Here is a 19336-nt window from a genome sequence, read left to right as displayed (position 1 = left end):
TGCACCTCATGATTTAGCTTTTCTCCAACCTTTGCATGTCTGTGGTACCCAGGGATTTATGGTGACCCTAGTAAGTTAAACACAGGCCTTCCCTCTGTATAATCATGGGGGCAGGTCCTCCTACTTCCCGCACACCTTTCCAGATGCAAGAGTGAGAGCTATATAGGAAGGTGAAAAATTACTTTCTGTGGGTGTTCTACATTTCTGCGTGTGTTTTGCTAATGAGAATCAGAAGGCCTCTTCAACCCACTCTGGAAGCTATTAGTCGGCTCATCCTCCTTGGAGGCCGCTGGTCACATGTAGTTATTGAATTGGCTTCTGTTCTTTTTGCTGTTTTTTTCTTTCTCTTTCTCTCTTTGTTTTTCTTTCTTCCTTCCTTCCTTCCTTCCTTCCTTCCTTTCTTTTTTTTTTTCTTTTTCTTTTTTTTGACTGAGTCTCACTATGTATCCTTGACTGGCTTGAAACTCACTGTGTAGAATAGACTGGCCTTGAACACTTAGATCTGCCTGCCTCTGCCTGCTGAATGCTGGAGGAGTGCATTAAAAGAGTGTGTCACCACACCTGGCTGGCTTGAGTTCTTTTTATTTATTTATTTATTTATTTATTTTTTTATTGGTTTTCGAGACAGGGTTTCTCTGTGTAGCCCTGGCTGTCCTGGAACTCACTCTGTAGACCAGGCTGGCCTCGAACTCAGAAATCTGCCTTCCTCTGCCTCCCAAGTGCTGGGATTAAAGGCGTGTGCCACCCACTGCCCAGCTCTGTTCTTTAGGAACAGAATTTTAAGTTTATTTACTCAAAACTCAAATTAAAATTAGATATTGCTTCTCAGTGCAATTACTAGGTTAAGTCTGAAGTCTGTCTGACCCACTTAGGTATGTGAGTCTGTCTGACCCACTTAGGTATGTGAGTCTACTTGTCCAACTAGAGCTTTTAAAAATGTAACTACAGACTGAGAATTTTTTCTTCTTTTACCTTTTGAGATTATATAATTACATCATTTCCTCCTTGTGGGGAGCGGTGAAGCTGGAGAGACATTTGCCATGGCAAGATGGTGCCTACTTCCACTGTCAACTCCTAGTAAAGAACTGTTTGCGCATATGCATAGAGTGAAAAGTCATGGCCCATTCTGGGGCGTTACGTAGGGTAATGAGCGAACAGCCAATCATGGGCAGACACGCCGCACTGTGGTGTATATAAGCAGTGTGGATTATTGGCTTGACCCTTTTCCCCTACTGAGGAGGAAATAAACGTTGCTGCAGAAGGAACCTAGTGTCCGCGTGTCTTTTCTTGCTGGCGAGACGACTGCGCGGGCTACACCTCCTTCTCTCTCTTCCATGTTAACCCTCTTATATAATTTCTTATTCTCTTTCAAACTCTTGGCCTCTCTTAAAAATAAATCGCTGTTACATATATATATACATATACATGCATATATTCCTAAATACATGAATCAAATTGAGAAATTTTTGATAAAAATTTAGCATCTGAATTATGATGCGCTGAAGTTTAAACATGTACCCACTTCATCCTTAGAACAAAAATATACTAAATATATAGTATCAAATATAAAATATTTCATGAATAATTTCTTTATATTATTGTGTATTTAAGATTTATTTGCCCGGCAGTGGTGGCACACGCCTTTAATCCCAGCACTTGGGAGGCAGAGACAGGCGGATTTCTGAGTTCAAGGCCAGCCTGGTCTACAGAGTGAGTTCCAGGACAGCTAGGGCTATACAAACCCTGTCTCAAAAAACCGAAAAAAAAAAAAAGATTTATTTATGTATTTTAAAGACAGCATGTCACTATGTAGCCCTGGATGGCCTGGAACTCACAAGGATCCTCCTATACCTTCCTACTGCTGGGATTAAAGGCTTGTGCCACCATGCCCAGAGTAATACTTTTATATTGATTACATGTTAAAATTATGTTTTCATCACACCAGGCTAAACAGAAATATTATAAAGCTTAATTTTATCTGCTTTGTTTTCCTCTTCCTCCTTCACCACCACCTCTGAGACAAGAGTTTCCCTATACCCTAGGCTGGCCTTGAACCCACAGTCCTCTTGCCTGTCTTACAAATGCTGGGATTACAGGTATGTGCTATCATGCCTGGCTTTCTCCAACTACTATTAACGTGGCTACTAGACATTTTAAAGGCATACCATAGCTCTTGTGAGGAACCCAGGGCCCCACCCTTTCCTTTGGACTTACTGCCCCAGTATTTGGTGTCACTTTTACTGGGCAGCTTCTTTTAGACAGTGCTCCTTTGCTGCTCTCATAGGCAGCGGACCTTCCTGTGCAGTCTGCATGTGGAAGTCTGCAGTGCTGAAAGGTAAAATTCAATGTGTGTTTCCTACTGAGAAATAGCATCTCCAGCCCAGATGCATCATCTCTGACTTCTCTGAAAGGATGAAGGACCATTCTCCTCTCCTACAGCCTCGATATGAGGAAACAGGCCATTAGAAAGGTGTTTTCCAGTGACTCAAATCACCACTCACTGTATTCATGGAGGTGCTTTTTAAAGATCTCACTATGCGCATGGAATAGTCTCAAATTCACAGACTTCTTGTCTCAGCTTCATGAGCACTGGAATCATGGGTGCATATCACCCGGCTTTGCCAGGTTTGGATTTAACAGGACTAAGGACAAGTATTTCTGCCATTAGGAATGCACCCTAATTGGCAGGAAGCCAGATGATTGGTTATAAGATGACCATTTGACTCAAGGCAAGTCAGGGGAGCCAGGGAGCAGCTCTCCTGAGAGGCTGGGGTAGAACTGAGGAATTCTAGCAGCATCTCACAGCCAAACCAGAGCCCCCGCTGTTAGGAGTCATGGCTGCCCTTTGTCCCGTGTCTGAGGTCCTGGAAGACCAGGTTAGGCCAGGTTAGAAAAAAAAACAAAAAAACAAAAAAAACCCTTGGAGAAGGTTTCCTGGAGATTTCCTCAGCTCTCTCTGCAGTTCTAGTTTGAGAGACGCTCATATCCTCAGAGCACATGTTTCCTGAGGTCCTGATACTTGCAAAGGAAAGCAGCTTACCTAATACACAGTAATGGCTCCGGTGAGAGAAATTAATGGACCAGGTTTGTGTTTATAGCCCAAGGGGAAATAACTAGATGCATTTATCTCCCTAATACCCACCCTCCCTTTTCACAGTAGAAAAAGCTGATCAGTAGCCTTCTTGTTCAGTATTGTGGGACATTTCCAGCACCACCCCGCAGCTGCGCTTTGGGTTCAGCACATTTGTGGCTGGCCTGGGAACGGATAGCCGTTTATAACATTGTTTCTATGGGAGACACATTCCAAGATCCAAACAATGAGTTTGGAAGAGAGTATCTGGCTTCCAGGCATATGGGATGCACTTCGGGGGCTTGGCCGCCCTTTCTTTAACCGTTAGGTTCCCTTCCCCTTTCGTATGGGGACCGACTGCAAGGTCGGGCATGCAAAAAACGAAGAATTATGGTTAGAGGTTACAGAATCTGTAGCTGGGTGCTTCCTCCTATGCACTACATTTCCCCGGAGGTCTGAGGGTGGAGAGGAGGAGGAGGTGAAGGATGGACAAAGAAACTTGACTTCCTTCACATTGCTGTCACGTCTGCGGGTCTGCGAAGTCGAAGGGGCCCACTTAGCCCTTTGGCAACATAAACCCTTTTGGGAACAAACCCGGGTGTTAGAAGGAACCACCACCCTCCTCTACCAACTGCACATCCTCTGCTAGGAAATCTGCATTCTCTAGGCAGGCTGCTCCCTGGGGCTGATTGTTTCAGTGCCAGGCAAACTGAAGAGCTTGGGCCAAATCTCCGCTCAGCTTGGAGAGGGCAGGCGCGATGGGGTGAGAGGCAGCACCTTAGTCCCTCCACCCGCGCTCTCCGCCTCATCCACTCTGGCCGGCCGAGAAGAAACGCTGGCAGCCCGCGCGAGCTGGAGAGGGGTGGGGGGGGGGGCGGGTAAAGATGAAGGGAGGAGGCAACGTGAAGCCACAGCATTGTCTGTCTTGAAGGGAGGGGAGAAGCTCCGCCCCCTAGAAGGGTGGGAGGGAGAAGAGGGAAGAAAGGCTAGAGAAGAGGGTTGGGGAGAGAAAACTGCAGGGTGGCGGGTGGGTTGGTCAAGGATCGGCAGATAAAGGCAGAGCTTGGGGAGGCGGGGCGGAGGGGCCAGGTGGGCGGGGCGCCCGCCCTCAGCCGCACTGTCGCCGCCCAGGCCGGCCCAAGCGAGCGGGTCCCGCGGATCACTGGCCAAGCACGCCGGAGCACCCCCACCCCCGCAGCGGCGCCCCCACTTTCCAACCCCTGTGGCGAGAGCGGATGCGGATGGTCCGGGACTCAGGCAAGACGCAGGGCGCGGGGCACGCGGAGCCGGGTACTGGCGCGGGATGCGGGCGCAAGGTGCCGGTGGTCCTGTCTCCCTCTATCCAGTCCAAAGTTTTCCCTCAGCGGCCCGTGGCCAGCCTGGTCGGGTCCCTAAGTCTTCCCTGTCGCCGCTCGCCACCCTTCTCCCAAGCCTCAAGGTGGGCTTAGGTGTGCGGGCTGCCCCAGGGGTAACGCAGGCGGGCGCCCCAGCCCACAGGTTTTCCTCGGGTAGAAAGTTGTGGCCTGGAGCTCATCCTTCGGCTCTGACCCCTTAAGATCTTTCCTGCAGTAGACACTAAGTGCAATGGTAAGGAAGTGCCCCCCTTCCCGGAGCAGGATGTCCCCGAACTCTCTGGAGAGATGAAGCGAGATAGCAGGTGCAGGCCTGGGGAGCTTAGGGGAGGGTCGGACTGTAGTGCGCCCTCTGTCCCGGGGCGAAGACTCAAGTCGCCGGCCAGTGGCAAGCCCAGACCCCCTTTGGGTTTCAGAGTTTAAGAGAGCGCGGTGCTCTGTGCACTTCCCCCTCCCGGGTTTCTGGTCCCTTCCGGAGCTGGTGCCTGAGGTCGCTGGAGGCCAAGCTAGGCAGGTGCTTTCAAAAGACGGCCTGGCCATTCCTGTATATAAGAGTGCTTACTCTGCACCCAGCCTTATCTCCGAGTGCGCCCCGGGAGGCAGCAGAATGGTGGTGTCCCGGCAGGGACAGATCTGGACTAGACACTGGACAGATAGCCACTGTGTTTCAGCGACAAGCTCAGCACGAGGCTTCTCAACGCTGCGCGCGCTTTAGTCCCAAGGGTCTGGAAACCAGGGCGTTAGGAACGATTCTTCCTGAGAACAGAGGCCAGGGTAAGCATCCCACAAGTGGAGGACTCCTGTAAGAGGAAGCTGTGGACAAATAACAATTTGTCAGAGTGGGCTCGGTCCCTGCGGTAAATGGTCCTGGGACAGTGGGAAGAAAAATTAGGGTCGCGGTTCTCAGAAATAGCAGGCAGATTCAGCCAGGGGATATTTTTGAAGAGCACTTGAATGAGGATCCTGAGGTTGATTTGTCGTACTTTCAACCCACGATTATTAAGTGGAAACTTTTCCTACAGGTGGTCTGAGAGTTAAAGAAACCTCTGTGACTAAGCTATACTGGATTTGAGAAGAGTGCCCCCCACTTCCTTCCCTTGTTCTCATCCTCCCTTTCTGTCCTAGCAGACTAACTGTGGCATCTTCCTGAGCGATGCTCTTTTGAGCTCGGAGAACCTAGAATAGGGCTATTGAGTATGGGCTGTTCCTCCTTCGGACTAAAGCCTGATTCCTAGGACCTGCTGCAGTCCCGCAGGATTCGGGAAGGTAGAAAGGTACATCAAATAATGGCAGAGTGAGAGATGACCTTTGTTTGCAAAGAAGCATGTTTCTTGCCCTAGTACCAAAGGAGACTGTATAGTCTGCCTGGTCACTTGGAGGTGTGGATTGGTAGTATTTAGTATTGCCTGTGTTGGGGCGCAGGGTCGTGGGAAGCCACACCCATTTTTTCTTTAACAAATAGAAGAGCAGAGGCGGGGTACTGCAGAAACACAACAAAACATGGGGTTCAAGCACAAATGATGAGGGTAGACTTGAGAAACCCAGCTAAAAGGAGACCAAAGTATCCAAGATCTCCACACCAGCATCCGTGGGATGGGCCAGGTTGGTCAGTACATGCTCTGTTCTTGCACCTGTGTGTGCAGCCATCACACACTCCCTGCAGCCATCACACACTCCAACCCCATCCCTTCACCCCTGCCCCCCCTCCCCTGAGGGCGATGTCTCCAGGCTCTGCTTCCACAGCATACCTCTCTCCAGCTCACTGTTGTGTTTAGAGGTGCCTGCTTTCTTTCTATTTTGTGGTCTTTTAGGGGGAGAGCAATAGATGCCACCCCGTGTTTTCAGTTTTCTTCCTCTCTCAGGTGTTAGGGTCCATTTGCAACACCTCAGAGGCTGTCTGCTTTCCCTTTTGACTTCTTTCTGGTGCGAGCAGCCAGGCTTCTTGTCTGGCCCTGTGTGCACGCTACTTAGGGATGGCTAAGGATCCCAGCTAGAGGTGTGCTCAGAGCCCTGTACTTTTGACACCTCTGCCTCTCTTTGGGGGCTGGGCTCTGGGGCTTGCCAGAAAGGAGACCTGCTGTCCAATCCCAAGAGAGTCTGAGCTGATTGTCATCTTTGGGATTCTTAGAGAGGAAGTGTCCTCACAGCTTGGGAGGAGATGGAGGTAGATAGTGAGGCATGTAGCTGCCAGAGTCCTAAGGAAAGGCTGAGAGGGAATGGGGGAGGGGAGTCCTAAGACTGGCCTTAGGGCCAGCCCAGGCCTCCTTTCCTCTCCTTCAGTGAAAAACTGCTCCAGTCTTGTGTGCTTGGAATAAAAACACGTCACGTCTTTGATCTCAAGTTTTAGTTGCTGAGAGCTGCCCCAGCTGTGCTTATAATGCCAGGGTGACAGTCCTTTATACTGTTTACCATTTATTTACACCGACCACACACTGCCACAGACAAACACCTCCCTGCTTCTAAAGGAATTTTTTTTTTTTTTTTTTTTTTTTTGAGACTGGGTTTCTCTGTGTAGTCTTGGCTGTCCTGGAACTCACTGTATAGACCAGGTTAACCTTGAACTCACAGAGATCTGCCTTTGTCTCCAGAGCGCTGGAGTGGCATGTGCCACCACGGCATGGCTAACTCCTAGAAGAATTTTTTTCAAGTCTTTGAGGAAAGGTAAGCTCCCCACTTTAGCCCCCTAGTTTGCTTCTGCGTTTCCACAGAGGATGTGGCTGTGGGGTAGTAGACAGAGCAGCAGGTACAGTAAACATGGGCATGCTCAGATTCCATTGAGTGGGTCACTGCCGATCCTCCCTGGATGTAGACGCCAAGCCTATAAGCACAACTTGACGAAGTTGTTTGGGCTAATAGTTTGGGGCTCCTGTGGACTCCTGCTCAAGGCACCTGTGGCTGAATCAGGGCGTTTGGCTGACTCCAATGACTTCCAAGTCCCCCCATCTCCAACTCTCTCTAACAGCTGACAGAAAGATCCCCTGTGCTTTCTTCGGCTATGTCAACCCAAAGTGATTGACATATTCCATCACTATGTGGTCTTTAGTTGTGTTTGTTTGGCTAACTGTTCCTTTCTATAGGTATAATGGGTTTGGAGTCTGTCTTCCTTCTTATCATTTCTTTTTTCTTTTTTCTTTTTTGTAGGATATAGGTCATGTAGTAGACTGGTCCGTATCCTCCTTATGTATTGTTGACTTCTATCAGCCAGTGATGGAATAAACTATATAAATACACCCCAGTTCCCTCACTCTGAAGAGATTATTTTGGGACATGTTCTGTGCTGTCTCATGTTCAGTGCTGTCTCTAAAGTTCTGTCTTGAGACATTGTTTTCCAACTGCTCACAGAAATGACTCTCTCTTTTAAAGATTTATTGTATGAAGATAGGTAAATGCCTATATGTATGGTATGTGTATCCTGTGAGTGCTTGGTACCTGCAGAGGTTCAGAGAAGGGCATTGGATGCCCTGGAACTGGAGTTACAGATGGTTGTAAACTGCCATGTAGATGGTAGGAACCAAACCTGGTCTTGAGAGCTGCCAGTGCTCTTAATCCAGGAGACATCACTCTGTTTTCCTTTATTGTCTTACATCCCCATTCCCTTTCCATTTGAACTTGGATTCTTGTCTCTGTGTTGAGGAAGACATTTTCTAGTTCTTTGGTTAATACAAGGAAGGGTGTGATAGATCTGAGACTGTGTATTATGTATTATGTATGTATTATGATAGAACATGGAGAACTGGATTTGGAAAGAGAGACTGTTAGGTGAGAAAATGGCTCAAGAATTCATAGCTAGGTTGTGACCACTGATACCCTGTGGTATTGTAACAGATGACTCCCAGTGATACACTGTGGCATTGTAACAGCTGGCTCCCAGTGATACATTGTGGCATTGTAACAGCTGGCTCCCAGTGATACACTGTGGCATTGTAACAGCTGGCTCCCAGTGATACACTGTGGCATCCTAACAGCTGGCTCTCAGAAGGGTGGGATGGGGAAGCCTTAGGTTGGGGTGTTCACCTGTTTCTGTAGTATAAATATTCCTGTTGCTGCTGAATGTTTTTAGCTATCAGCATGATGTCACTGAACACTGTGTTGGCAGGACATGAGTTGTGTGAACCCTCTGCCCACAGCTGAGTTGGGATATGGTCAGGTATGGGATAAGGCTTCCGACAGCCTTCCTGGACAGCCTTCCTGAGGGAGCCCAGTGATCTCAATTTCAATTTTATGCCCCAGCAAAGGAGGATAAGGATTGCACTAGTTGTCTAAATTTTGCTCTGACTTGGTTGAATCACCATTTGAGACAGTCCTGGGGCTCTAGGGTGCTTATTGAGACATTTATGCCAAACCTTTCTGAGCCTCACTTCCCCATTTCAGAGGCAAGGGATTAGGTTGGGTTTTTTTTGTTTGTTTGTTTGTTTGTTTTGTTTTGTTTTTCAGAGATAGGGTTTCTCTGTGTAGCCTTGGTTGTCCTGGAACTCACTCTGTAGACCAGGCTGGCCTAGAACTCAGAAATTCGCCTGCCTCTGCCTCCCATGTGCTGGGATTAAAGGCGTGTGCCACCACTGCCCCGAGCAAGACTGAAATCTTAAACAACAAAAAGCTTTTTAAAAGCACGCATCCTTGGGCCCCTCAAAGAGGTGCTAGGGTCTCCTGCTGGATAAGAAGCTCAGTGAACATTAAAGCTGGATAACCCTGCCTGCCTTGTTAGGTCCCAGTTGCCTGCTTTTCACGGTCCACGAGGATGTGTCCCCAGGAAAGCCCTGGGGATGGAGGTTAGGATGGGTTCTGTGGAAAAGACAGTCTAACTTTCTGAGCACTATACAATTTGTTAGGAACCCAAGTGGAGTCTAAGAGAGATCTGTGTAGAGAGCAGAGTGTTGGTAAGTCAGAATTTAGCCTCCTTAGAGTAGCTTATTCTCTCTGTTCTTTGGACAGCCTTCCTGAGGGAGCCCCTGACTCAGCACTCCACTAAGGATATAATTGGACAAGTGCTTGGGGACATCCCTAGAGTTATTGTTTATGATGCTTACAATCTCCAGTTAGTTAATTATGGTATGGAATATCACATGGCTTCGAAAGTAAAGGTTACAGATGCATGTCTGTAAACACGGACAGATACTGTGTACTTGAAAGAAGGAAGCTACCAGGCAGGGTACTACTTTTGTAAACCATGCCATGCCTTTAGATATGTGTCTGCAAGGATGGATGCCAAGAGCGGATGGCCTGTATCTCTAGATGTCAGAATTTGAAGATTTTGATTCTCATCTCTCGTTTTCCTCTACATGTAATAACTTTACACTTTTTTTTTTTTTTTTTTGGTTTTTCGAGATGGTTTCTCTGTATATCTCTGGCTGTCCTGGAACTCACTCTGTAGACCAGGCTGGCCTCGAACTCAGAAATCCACCTGTCTCTGCCTCCCAAGTGCTGGGATTAAAGGTGTGCGCCACCACTGCCTGGCTAACTTTACACTTTTAATGCCTCGTTGAAAACCATAAAAACTATTTCTTTGATAATTTTAAGTGTACAATTTAGTGTCAGCAAACTTATTTGCAAACTTGTAGGACCATCACCTCTATGTATTTCCAGAGTATATGTCACTCTGAACAGATGCTGTGTACCCCTTAACAATCCTTCCCACTCTGTCCTCTCCCCAGCCCCTACTTACTGCTGTTCTACATATTGTCTTTATGAATTTGCTTATTCTAGAAAGCCCCTATATAAGTGAGATCATTCTATATTTGTCATCTTATGACCATACTTATTGCTTATTTGTATTAAAAAACCACATAAAATGTATATGTTATTTGTACATTAAAAATGGAAAGCCTTGGGTGAGAAGTTTTATATTTGATGTTTGTGGTTTACTTCATGCCAGGCCATGGGGCCCTGGCCCTTCTCCCTGCCCTGGGACAGGTGCTGAGCTTCCACCTCTATCTCCACCTAGCAGGAGAGAGGTAGATGGTTGCAGTGGAGGTGTATAGCCCTGCTGGCTAGGAGCTGATTGTAGCTGGGTTTGATGGCTTCTGGTTGATGGGCCTCAGCCCCTTGCCACTGAACTATCTCACCCAAGGACTCTCTGTGTGGGTGGTGAGTTTGGGAAGGTGGGTCAGTAGCTGTCTTGGGGTGAGTAAGATTCAGTTATGGGCTGCTAGATTAACTTCTTTAAATATGGAGTCTCAACTTTTCAATTTTAAGAATTTGTTGTGTATGTATGTCCCAGAACCCTGTGGCTAAGTGCCCCTCATGGCGACCATGGCTATGTGTGTTGACATTTTGTTCACAAGATGGCCTAGGGCAAAGGGGTGGGGCTTGGGATGGTAGGGTCCATGAAGTTTTGGGTATTCTGAGAAGTTAAGTAATAGAGGAAGATAATAGGTACCCTCTTTATGAAGTTCTGTGTCGGATCTTCTTGACCATGGGGACATTCAAGGTGAGAATCACTCTGCTGTGCATGTGGAGGGACAGCTGGGCATGTCCAGTCAATAAGTGTGTTCTTTGAATTAAAACTGAGATGAAGGTGATCTGGAAGCTGTGGTCCTGTGCTCAGGACTGGGAAGCCAGGTCTTGTGGATCTATGCAGGTATTCCAGGGCCACTGAACAGGTCAGCGTGCTTCTGCGGGGTGCCGTGATCTAGAAGGAAAGCTTTAAGATCCTTGCTAAGAGGAGTCCTGCTGGGCCCATGAGTGTTCAGGGTGTGGATCCCAGGTAGATCTGGGATGCCTCTGGGAGGCTCTGTGCCTGCTTCTGCCTTTTTCATTAGCTTAGTGGTGTTGCGGGGGGAGAGGGGTGACCCTTCAAATCCCAGGCACTTAGGGAACATGAAGCAGATTCTATACAAACAGCCTTGGAGGACCTTGAAGGGACTCAGTTTTTCATGGTACTGATTTTCCATGTAGGGCCAGTCAGCTAGGGCAGGGCAAGCTGAGCAGGTGTGACTATGATGCTGTAGAGGATTTCCCTTGAAATGCTATGGAAACCCCCAGATGTGCACTTTTCTTCTGGTGCTGGGAAATCGGCTGGATGATACTGAATTTTCCTCCTTTGATGGTTGGGCATTATGTCAAAAAGAGGTGAAAAAGACACCCGGGTTGGGCTGATCATCTGGAGACCCTTGCCTTTAGTCCAAAGACCCTGTGGGTTCTGGGGAGAAAGGGAGTCAGACATCCTGGCTTTTGATTTTCGACCCTGATCTCAGGTAAGAAGTAGAGGAAACCCCCAAGATTCCAGTATACAAAATTCAGATTCTCAGCTTGTAGCACCAAAAAAGGGAAGGCTTGTGGGGGTTCCCTTCAGGAAGAGGATGTGAGGTCAGAGTCTCGGTGTGGCCAGTGACTTGGAAACCATTCTGTAAACAGGACGTGTGGCCCTCACAGAAACATGGTTTCATGGGAGGAAACCAGAGGCAGCCCTTCCTTACCTGCTGTTGGCAAGTCTGCTGAGCTGGGAGACCAGCCTGCAGACAGGCAGGCAGGACTCAACCGATGTAGGTGCAAATGCTGGGTCAGAAGGAGGTTCAGCTGTCTTTCCAGGAAACCCTTCTATACTATCCTAGTAAAATAGCCCTTGCTGCTGAGAAATGCGGGTCTGGAGTGTATTTTCTTTTTCACTCATCCTGCGTCTGTGTTATCTCCCCCGTACCCCCTAACCACTTTGAGACAAACCACTCTGGTGAAATTTCTATCACAGTTGAATTTTAGTTCACAGAAGGGCAGGGCCCCTTTGCCTGGCAACAGAGGCCGCCTTCACAGAGCTGTGACAAAGCTCTTCCTTCCAGGGTCTGCAGATAATGGAGGATGAGGACCAGCATCCTAAGACGCTGCTTGAGCCAGTCTGAATTCTGTTAGTTACCTTGCCTTATAGTGGATCGCACTGCTTCTCCTTGTTCCAGACTGGTCTTGCCCCAGGAGGGGGACTGCTGAGCAGAGAGGCTAAGATGCATGAAACGTTGCTGGCTTTCCTCACCTATTGCTCAAGCATTGGATCATGCCCTCTTTGTTCAATTACGTGTCAATGCAGCTGTTGATGCTTCAAGCATACCTACGTAGGGAGCTCTTCATGTTCAAAAAGATAGGATTTAGAGCATTACCAGGGCCTTGCACCAACAGAGGGCATGGAAGCTTCTAGACCTCACACTGTGCAGCTCCTGCACCCTCTGTGATATGTTTTGTATCGTGTAAGTACTTCCCCGAGCTGCCTAGCCTAAAAAAGCTCAACTGGTCGAGAGGTTGTAGGATCTTGATTGGCAGCTAGCCAGTTGGCCAGAAGCACAGGTTCCAACCTAGGTCTTGTGACTGGCATGTGAAGAGAGGACGGGTCTAGGGGTTTGAGTGTCCAATCCATGGACTTTGATGCTTCCTCCAGAGAGCTAGCGTCAGGATTTAACTGGATTAGAGGACACTGGATGTTCACTGCAGAACTGATTGGTACTTACTAGGGGGAGAAATTCCACTGTTACAAGGCTTCTGTGTTGAATGTGGTGAGACAAGAAAAAACATTGGCACATTCTCCTGACACTCATTACCCTTGACTCCCCATATACATACAGCCATATACGCACACCACACACAGCTCACCCACCCTCATTCCACATCTCAAAACACTCTACACGCTTTCACATGCCATGCCTATCTTTAGACACACACACCCTCGTATACACCAACACCTGAACCCTCTTCACTCACATGTAACCTTGTCGGAAAGAATATTTACTTCCTTCTGTGCCATTTTTAGTATGCACCATGGCTGTTGTTTTCTCACAAGAGATAAAGGGCCTTTGGGCTTCCTTTTATAAACACCCATTGAAAAGGCCCAAAGCCTTAGGATGCCTGCGGGATCTCCCTCAAGCTTCCAACAAGCTGCTCTTCTGGTCAGGCTGACTGTTTTGGTGTCTGGGGTGGCTCCAGTCACTCACTTGGCCAGCCCCCGCTGGTGAGAAGCAGGAAGCAGGTGTTTGGGGCGGTTGCCTCAGAGCTGCTTCCTGAGTTCTTCTGCAGTAGCTGCGTTGGGGAATTCAGACCTGAATGTGCCGACCCGAGTCAGAGGCCCAGGTGGTGTGGAAGGAGCTGGTCTTTGCAGACCCAACTGCTGGGGGGAATCCCAGCCCAGCCCTTTGCTGTGGCTCAGTTCTGCATCTGCCCAGTGGGCCGGTGGGAGCGAGGTGGCTTGGATAGGACCTGCGCCTTTGTCAGTAATGGAGGCTTTTTATCTGAGAGTAGGGGTAGGGTTGGGACTGGTTGTGGAGCCTGTGATGGAGAGAACAGTTTATCCTCTATTCAGGTGCCTGTGATTGCAGATCAGTGGCTGTGACTGCCAGGCTCAACCTGGACAGGATCCTCCTGCTCTGCCCTGGGCCTGGCTCTTACTGGTCTGCCCTTTTTACAGCCTGTTTGCTGGACCACTCCCATTCACTCTTCCATATCCAAAGAACTCCCAGCCTCTGTTGGCTGGTGCCTAATCCATTTGCTGAGCCCATGCCAACCAGGGACTGCACCAGGAACACTGGGCTTTGTGTGGGACTGAGGGCAGTTATCTGACCTTGTGTCTTTTATTTTTTTCTCTGATGGTTCTTCTTTTACGGTGTGTAGGGTCAAAGCATTTCCCTCATAGTCAGAATCGCATGCTCTCTCTCCACCTCCTGCCGCCACACGCCCCCCATGCTGTCCTTGGTGACTAACTCTCCCACTGTTCTACTTTTAATCTATCTCTTCTAACATTCACAATGTTTTTTTTTTTAAAAAAAAGATTTATTTATTTATTTTTATGTATGAATACACTGTTGCTGTCTTCAGACACACCAGAAGAGGGCATCAGATCTCATTACAGATGGTTGTGAGCCACCATGTGGTTGCTGGGAATTGAACTCAGGACCTCTGAAAAAAGCAGTCAGTGCTCTTAACCGCTGAGCCATCTCTCCAGCTCTTCACAGTGTTTCAAATGCCCTCCTCTTTAAGACCAGATTTTGGCTCGTATGATATGTATGAACTTACATACCTATGGCTAGGGTGTACCTCCTGATATGTTTCCACCCCAAGATCTGATCATGACTCCCCCTACCCCCCAAGTCTCAAAGTGCTTTCTTATTTATTTATTTATTTATTTATTTACTTTGTCTCTTCCAGTCAGGGTTTCTCGGTGTAGCCCTGGCTGTCCTGAACTCACTCTGTAGACCAGGCTGGCCTGGAACTCATAGAGATCTACCTGCCTCTGCCTCCCAAGTGCTGGGATCAAAGGCAGGCGCCACCATCACCAAGCTTCAAGGCACTCTCTCCTAATAAAGCACATTTAAAAATGTTTAAAGAATAAAAAGAGTAGAGCTTTGTGAGGGATACTTTTACTGATGCTCAGCTGCAGCCCTCCTTGTACTGAGTGCTGCTAGGGAACTCAGGTATTGGGTGCAAAGGATAGAAGTCACCTGAGGAAAGAGAGAGAGCAAGCAGCTCCCAAAGGACACAGCCTGGCCAGGGAGTGGGCCCTCCATTGGCCAAGGCATTTAGATAAAGGCGAAGCATCGAAAACCTGAATTTACTCATGCAAAGTTGTGAACCACTGTGTGGACTCTCTTGTCCTCTGTAGATCTCTGCAGGGCAGGCCCACAGCTCCAATCTCCTTCCTTGTGTGGTGCAATGGGGGCTGGGGCTTCCTGTGTGCCATCAGCTCTTCTTCCTGCCATTACGAGGGGGCTGAAGCACATACATAGGACCCGATACTGTCTCCTCTCTGTCACAGCTCCTCCACAATGCCGATTCTCTAGAGTGACCAGACTAATTAGTCCTTCACTCTATAATATGAAGCACAGCGCGAGTGCTCTGAGCTGGGGGGTGAGGGATACAGAGAAGAAATAGAGACTAGCCCCAAAGGGGAAGCTGGGGCCTCTGGCACGCATTTCCTTTGCACCGGGCAGACTTCCTGCTTCTAGTTTGCAAAAAAAGGGGGTTTTGCAGCAGCTCTGTGCCTGCACATCATGACCCCTAGAGATGTGTTGTCATCTCTTTGGAAGCGTAAGTCAGAGGAAGGGATCCTAAAGACCAACTAGGTTCTCTTTCAGATAATCCTTCCTGCTTTGTAATACATTTGGTGTTGCCCTGGGTCTACATAGCTCCTTGTCAGATTTTACAGTGGCTCTACACTGGCCTGACCAAGAGGCTCCCAAGGGTGCTGCTAACCATTGGTTTTCACAGTGGCCTGGGCATCATGAATTTTTTTGAAACAATTCCTTCACTGTCCTACTCACTGACCATGGGTGCTGTATGCTATCCTACCCTATCCCTTCATGGTTGCTGAGGTGGGGGTGACCAGGCCCTACCACACACCCAGGAAGACAGGGTTAGGAAGAAAAAAAGCAACAGCTATTGGAGGGGACTCTCCACCTGCCTCCCTGAGGGCTGTCCAGCCACGATCCTTCCTTTCTCTCCTGTACTTTACTTCTCTCCCTTGGGCCTTTCCAGTGGGCAACAAGAAAGACAGTCTCATGGCTGGGATAGAACCAGAGCTAACTTCTGGGCTCCCTGACCCCAGGGAGTAAGGGTGTCAGCACTGGAAGGAAACAAAGGCCTAGGAAGAGAGGGATTCTGCTGTTCGGAGGGAGCTCTGGCCTTTCTCACCTCCACGAGTTTCTCAAGGCCTGGCCTTTGTTCTCATGGGAAGCTGAGGAGAGCAGCCCTTTTCAGGTTTGAACAGCCCTTCCCTGATTCTGTGGAGCTAGGTATGAGAGGCCAGGAATGCCTGTGCACCAGACCGGTGGAAAGGAAGAGACAGGCTTCTTGGCCAGTCGTTGACCATGCCTTCACTGGCAGGTCTGTCTCCATCCTTTCACCCAGATGTTCAAAACACGAGGCGTGCCTTGGGTGGGCAGCTGTTTTACCACAGCCAAGCCGGTAGTCTTTAATTCCAGACTCTGGGTTGGTGTTGCAACCAGAGCTTTGAGACAAAGACCCCATCCACTATGCCACCTAACGAGACCAGTAGTGGTAAATATTTGCATAACAAGCAATCTGCTGTCGGGCTGACAACTGTCTTGGTTCCAGTCGTGACTTGAGGGGATCAGAGCTGTGGCTTTAAGACTCATCTCCCACTGATGGCTGTCACCTTTCCAGGGTCTGAGAGGCTTTTGCTGTTCTTAGAATCCACACTGACTGGACTGCAGGTTTAGAACAGAGACTTCTCCCTGTACCTTCAGCCTTGAAGAAGGGTGAGAAAAGTAGACCACCAACTCCTTGACTACAGGTCTGTGAAGAGTATAGAGTTAAACACACAGAAGGTGGAAACGCCAGCTTTTGTTCAGTATTTAGTAACTTAATGGTCTCAAGCCGTTTCTCAGTGCCCATTAGGGTGTGGTAGATACTGCTGGTACCCACCTGGACTCATTTTACTCTTGCATGTTGTAGGTATTGCCCACACATGAATCTGAATGGCTGCCCTTATCCTGAGAATGGCTCTTGCAAGGAATGCCTGTGAGGTCACTCTCCCTCCCAGCGGATGGGGGCGGGGCCTTTTGGCTAGTAATAGTGCTGATGTCACTGGACAAATCCAGGGTCCCTATGGGAGCAGGCAACTGCTTGTCTCCAGAGGAATCTGCACCACCACCCAGCTCCGTCCCCTGCCAGCCCTGTTCCATCATTCTCCAGGAGATATAGAGAAACCCCAGGTGCAGGGGTTGTTCTCTCTGCTCAGGCTCTGCTCCTAGGAATTGCCTCCCCCTGAGACCAGGTTCTCCTTCATGGCCACAGTTGAGTCCAGGCTCTGCCTTGCAGGGGTAGGCTCTGCCTTGCAGGAGTGATCATTCCCGGGAACCTGGGCAGGGGAGGGCTCAGGATGGGAGCCACTGGCCCAAGAGTGAACGAAGAAGGTTCAAACAGGTGGTTTTTGTGTCATAGCTGTTAAGTATTATTCTAAGGACAGGCAGGCTGAGGATGAATGCCTGTCCCTCCAGCATGACCCTGGTCAGGGGTGGCTGTGTCGACTCAGACAGTAAGGAAAATATAGATGAGGGTTTAGAAAACACAGGATTTGAGCCGAATATGGAAGACACCTGAAGAGTGTCAGAAGCAAGCCCAGAGCTTCTCTGTGGTTGAAATGTGGTCATGATCCATGACCAAGGAAATATTTTTTGGAAGGACATTCTCCTGGGTTCTGAGAGAAGGAAGGCTGTGATCTCGATGTGACTTAATAGCAAGTGGGTAAGACGTCATGATTGTTCTCCATTTGGGACAAACCGAATCCTCCTGACAAGCCGGATGGCGTTACACGGGAGTTAGGTAGCGCTGAGGAGAATCCAGAACATTCTGCCTAAGTACGAAGGCAGTTCTAGCAGGAAATCTGCCTGGCTGATGGCCTCATCATGAACTCAGTGTGGCTGGGGCCTGGGTGACCTGTGTCCAACACTAGTAACATCCCCAAATGTCATAGCAGACATGCTCTGCATTTAAGGGACAGTCAGAATTCACCTTAGTTTTTAATGCAGAGACTTGGAAGTCCTGTTCACAGGTCAGTAGAGGTGAAGGTTTAGACAGCCAAAGAGCAGATCTGTATCAGTGATCAGGTGAAATATGCCCTCCCCCGACCTTTTATTTTGTGATAGGGCCTCTCTGTGAAGCACTGGCTGGCATGGAACTCGCAGAGGTCTTCCTGCCTCCACCCCTCAAAGTGCTCTGCTGAAAGGCATGTGCCTCTGTGCCCTGCTGGCCCTTCCTTTTCCTTTCCCCCCTCTTTCTCTCCTTTCTCCTTCCCTCTCTTCCATCTTTTCTCAGTGTGTTACACCAGAGGGAGTTTCGGTCCTGTGCCTAGATGCCCACTGCTGTGGCCTCTGGTTTGTTTTTCCTGTCTTCTCTACAAAGACATAGCAACTGCCAGTTTGGTCCCAAGGCATTGTGGGACATGATGCTTGTAAATGATTCCTCCAAGGCATTTGGAGTAACAGCAACCTACAAATTCTAGATAATAACAGGGGAGACAGGGAGGTTACAACCAGCAGTTGCAGAAGCTGTGGGTCACCTTGGAGGAAGTCTTCCATTGAACCACATTCCAAAGACACAAACCATCTTCCTTTAACCGTCCTGCTGTGAGGAACTTAATTTTAAATTTCCATCTCACTGTCGGGACGCCTCTTGGCTTGCCTTGTAGTGTGTGCGAGCTTCCTTTGTCTAGCTGGTTGGGATAGTTAGGGATCTGTAGAGATGGTTGGAAAGTCTGTGAAGAGAGACTCAGATGTCCTGGAAACACGGGGAGGAGAGGGTAGGTAGGTCCTGCAGCTACTAACCTGGCCTGTCAGTACAACAACATGGTGGAAGTATTCTCCTTACATGGTGGAAATATTGTTCTTACTTTCCTCTCCAGAGGTTTAAAAATACGGAAGGTGAGGAGGAGGCAGGCCAGAGAAAACAGGGCAGCAAAGTCTACAGGGAAGACTTTTACGAGGATAGAGTAACAGCCCATTTCTGGTTGTGCACTTTGGTAGGGGTGCCCGGTAGCTAGAAAGAGTATGAGGCCCTGGACAGTCCCTACAATTGGACCTGCCAAATGACTTGATTTCTAGTCTGACAAGAAAAAATGGGAGAAAGGTGCAAATTTTTTTCAAAGATGTACTAGTAACTTGAATTTCTTTACTGAGAAAGTTCTTTATATGGTAAGGACATTAGACCTTTGTCATATGTGTTGTACATATTTGCCTTTTGACTTTCTATGGACAAGTTTTTTTTTTTCTAAACAGAAATTGAAAACATTAATAGGGTTTGTTGTTGTTTTGTTTTGTTTTGTTTTGTTTAGGGGGTTGGTCATCTGGTTTAACACACACACAGACAGACACCATAAATTCTTTTGCAATTTTATATTTAATATTTAAATTTTGATGCCTGTATAATCTTTTGGTAGATGACATAAAAGGTAATTTGTTCTCATCTTCCCTTTTTAAAAACAGCCCTC

General features: G+C 48.3%; 1 protein-coding gene across 3 annotated transcripts in view; it reads left to right on the top strand.

Annotated features, from left to right (window-relative positions):
• The first annotated feature begins 4057 nt into the window (after nucleotides 1-4057).
• Nucleotides 4058-19336, top strand: part of Rassf2 (Ras association domain family member 2) — a 36244-nt gene continuing 20965 nt past the window's right edge. Inside the window, exon 1 of one of the 3 annotated variants that reach the window (XM_031371970.1) lies at nucleotides 4058-4360. The gene's annotated coding sequence lies outside the window, so the exon portion shown is untranslated. Of the gene's footprint in view, nucleotides 4361-4778; nucleotides 5197-19336 lie in introns of those variants that run through there. The other 2 variants (XM_031371969.1, XM_031371971.1) reach the window with 2 other exon arrangements.

This window comes from Mastomys coucha, unplaced genomic scaffold (assembly GCF_008632895.1).
Source record: "Mastomys coucha isolate ucsf_1 unplaced genomic scaffold, UCSF_Mcou_1 pScaffold15, whole genome shotgun sequence".
NCBI lineage: Eukaryota > Metazoa > Chordata > Mammalia > Rodentia > Muridae > Mastomys > Mastomys coucha.
Note: the sequence above shows the minus strand (reverse complement) of the source record. Positions and strands in the feature narration are given on the sequence as shown.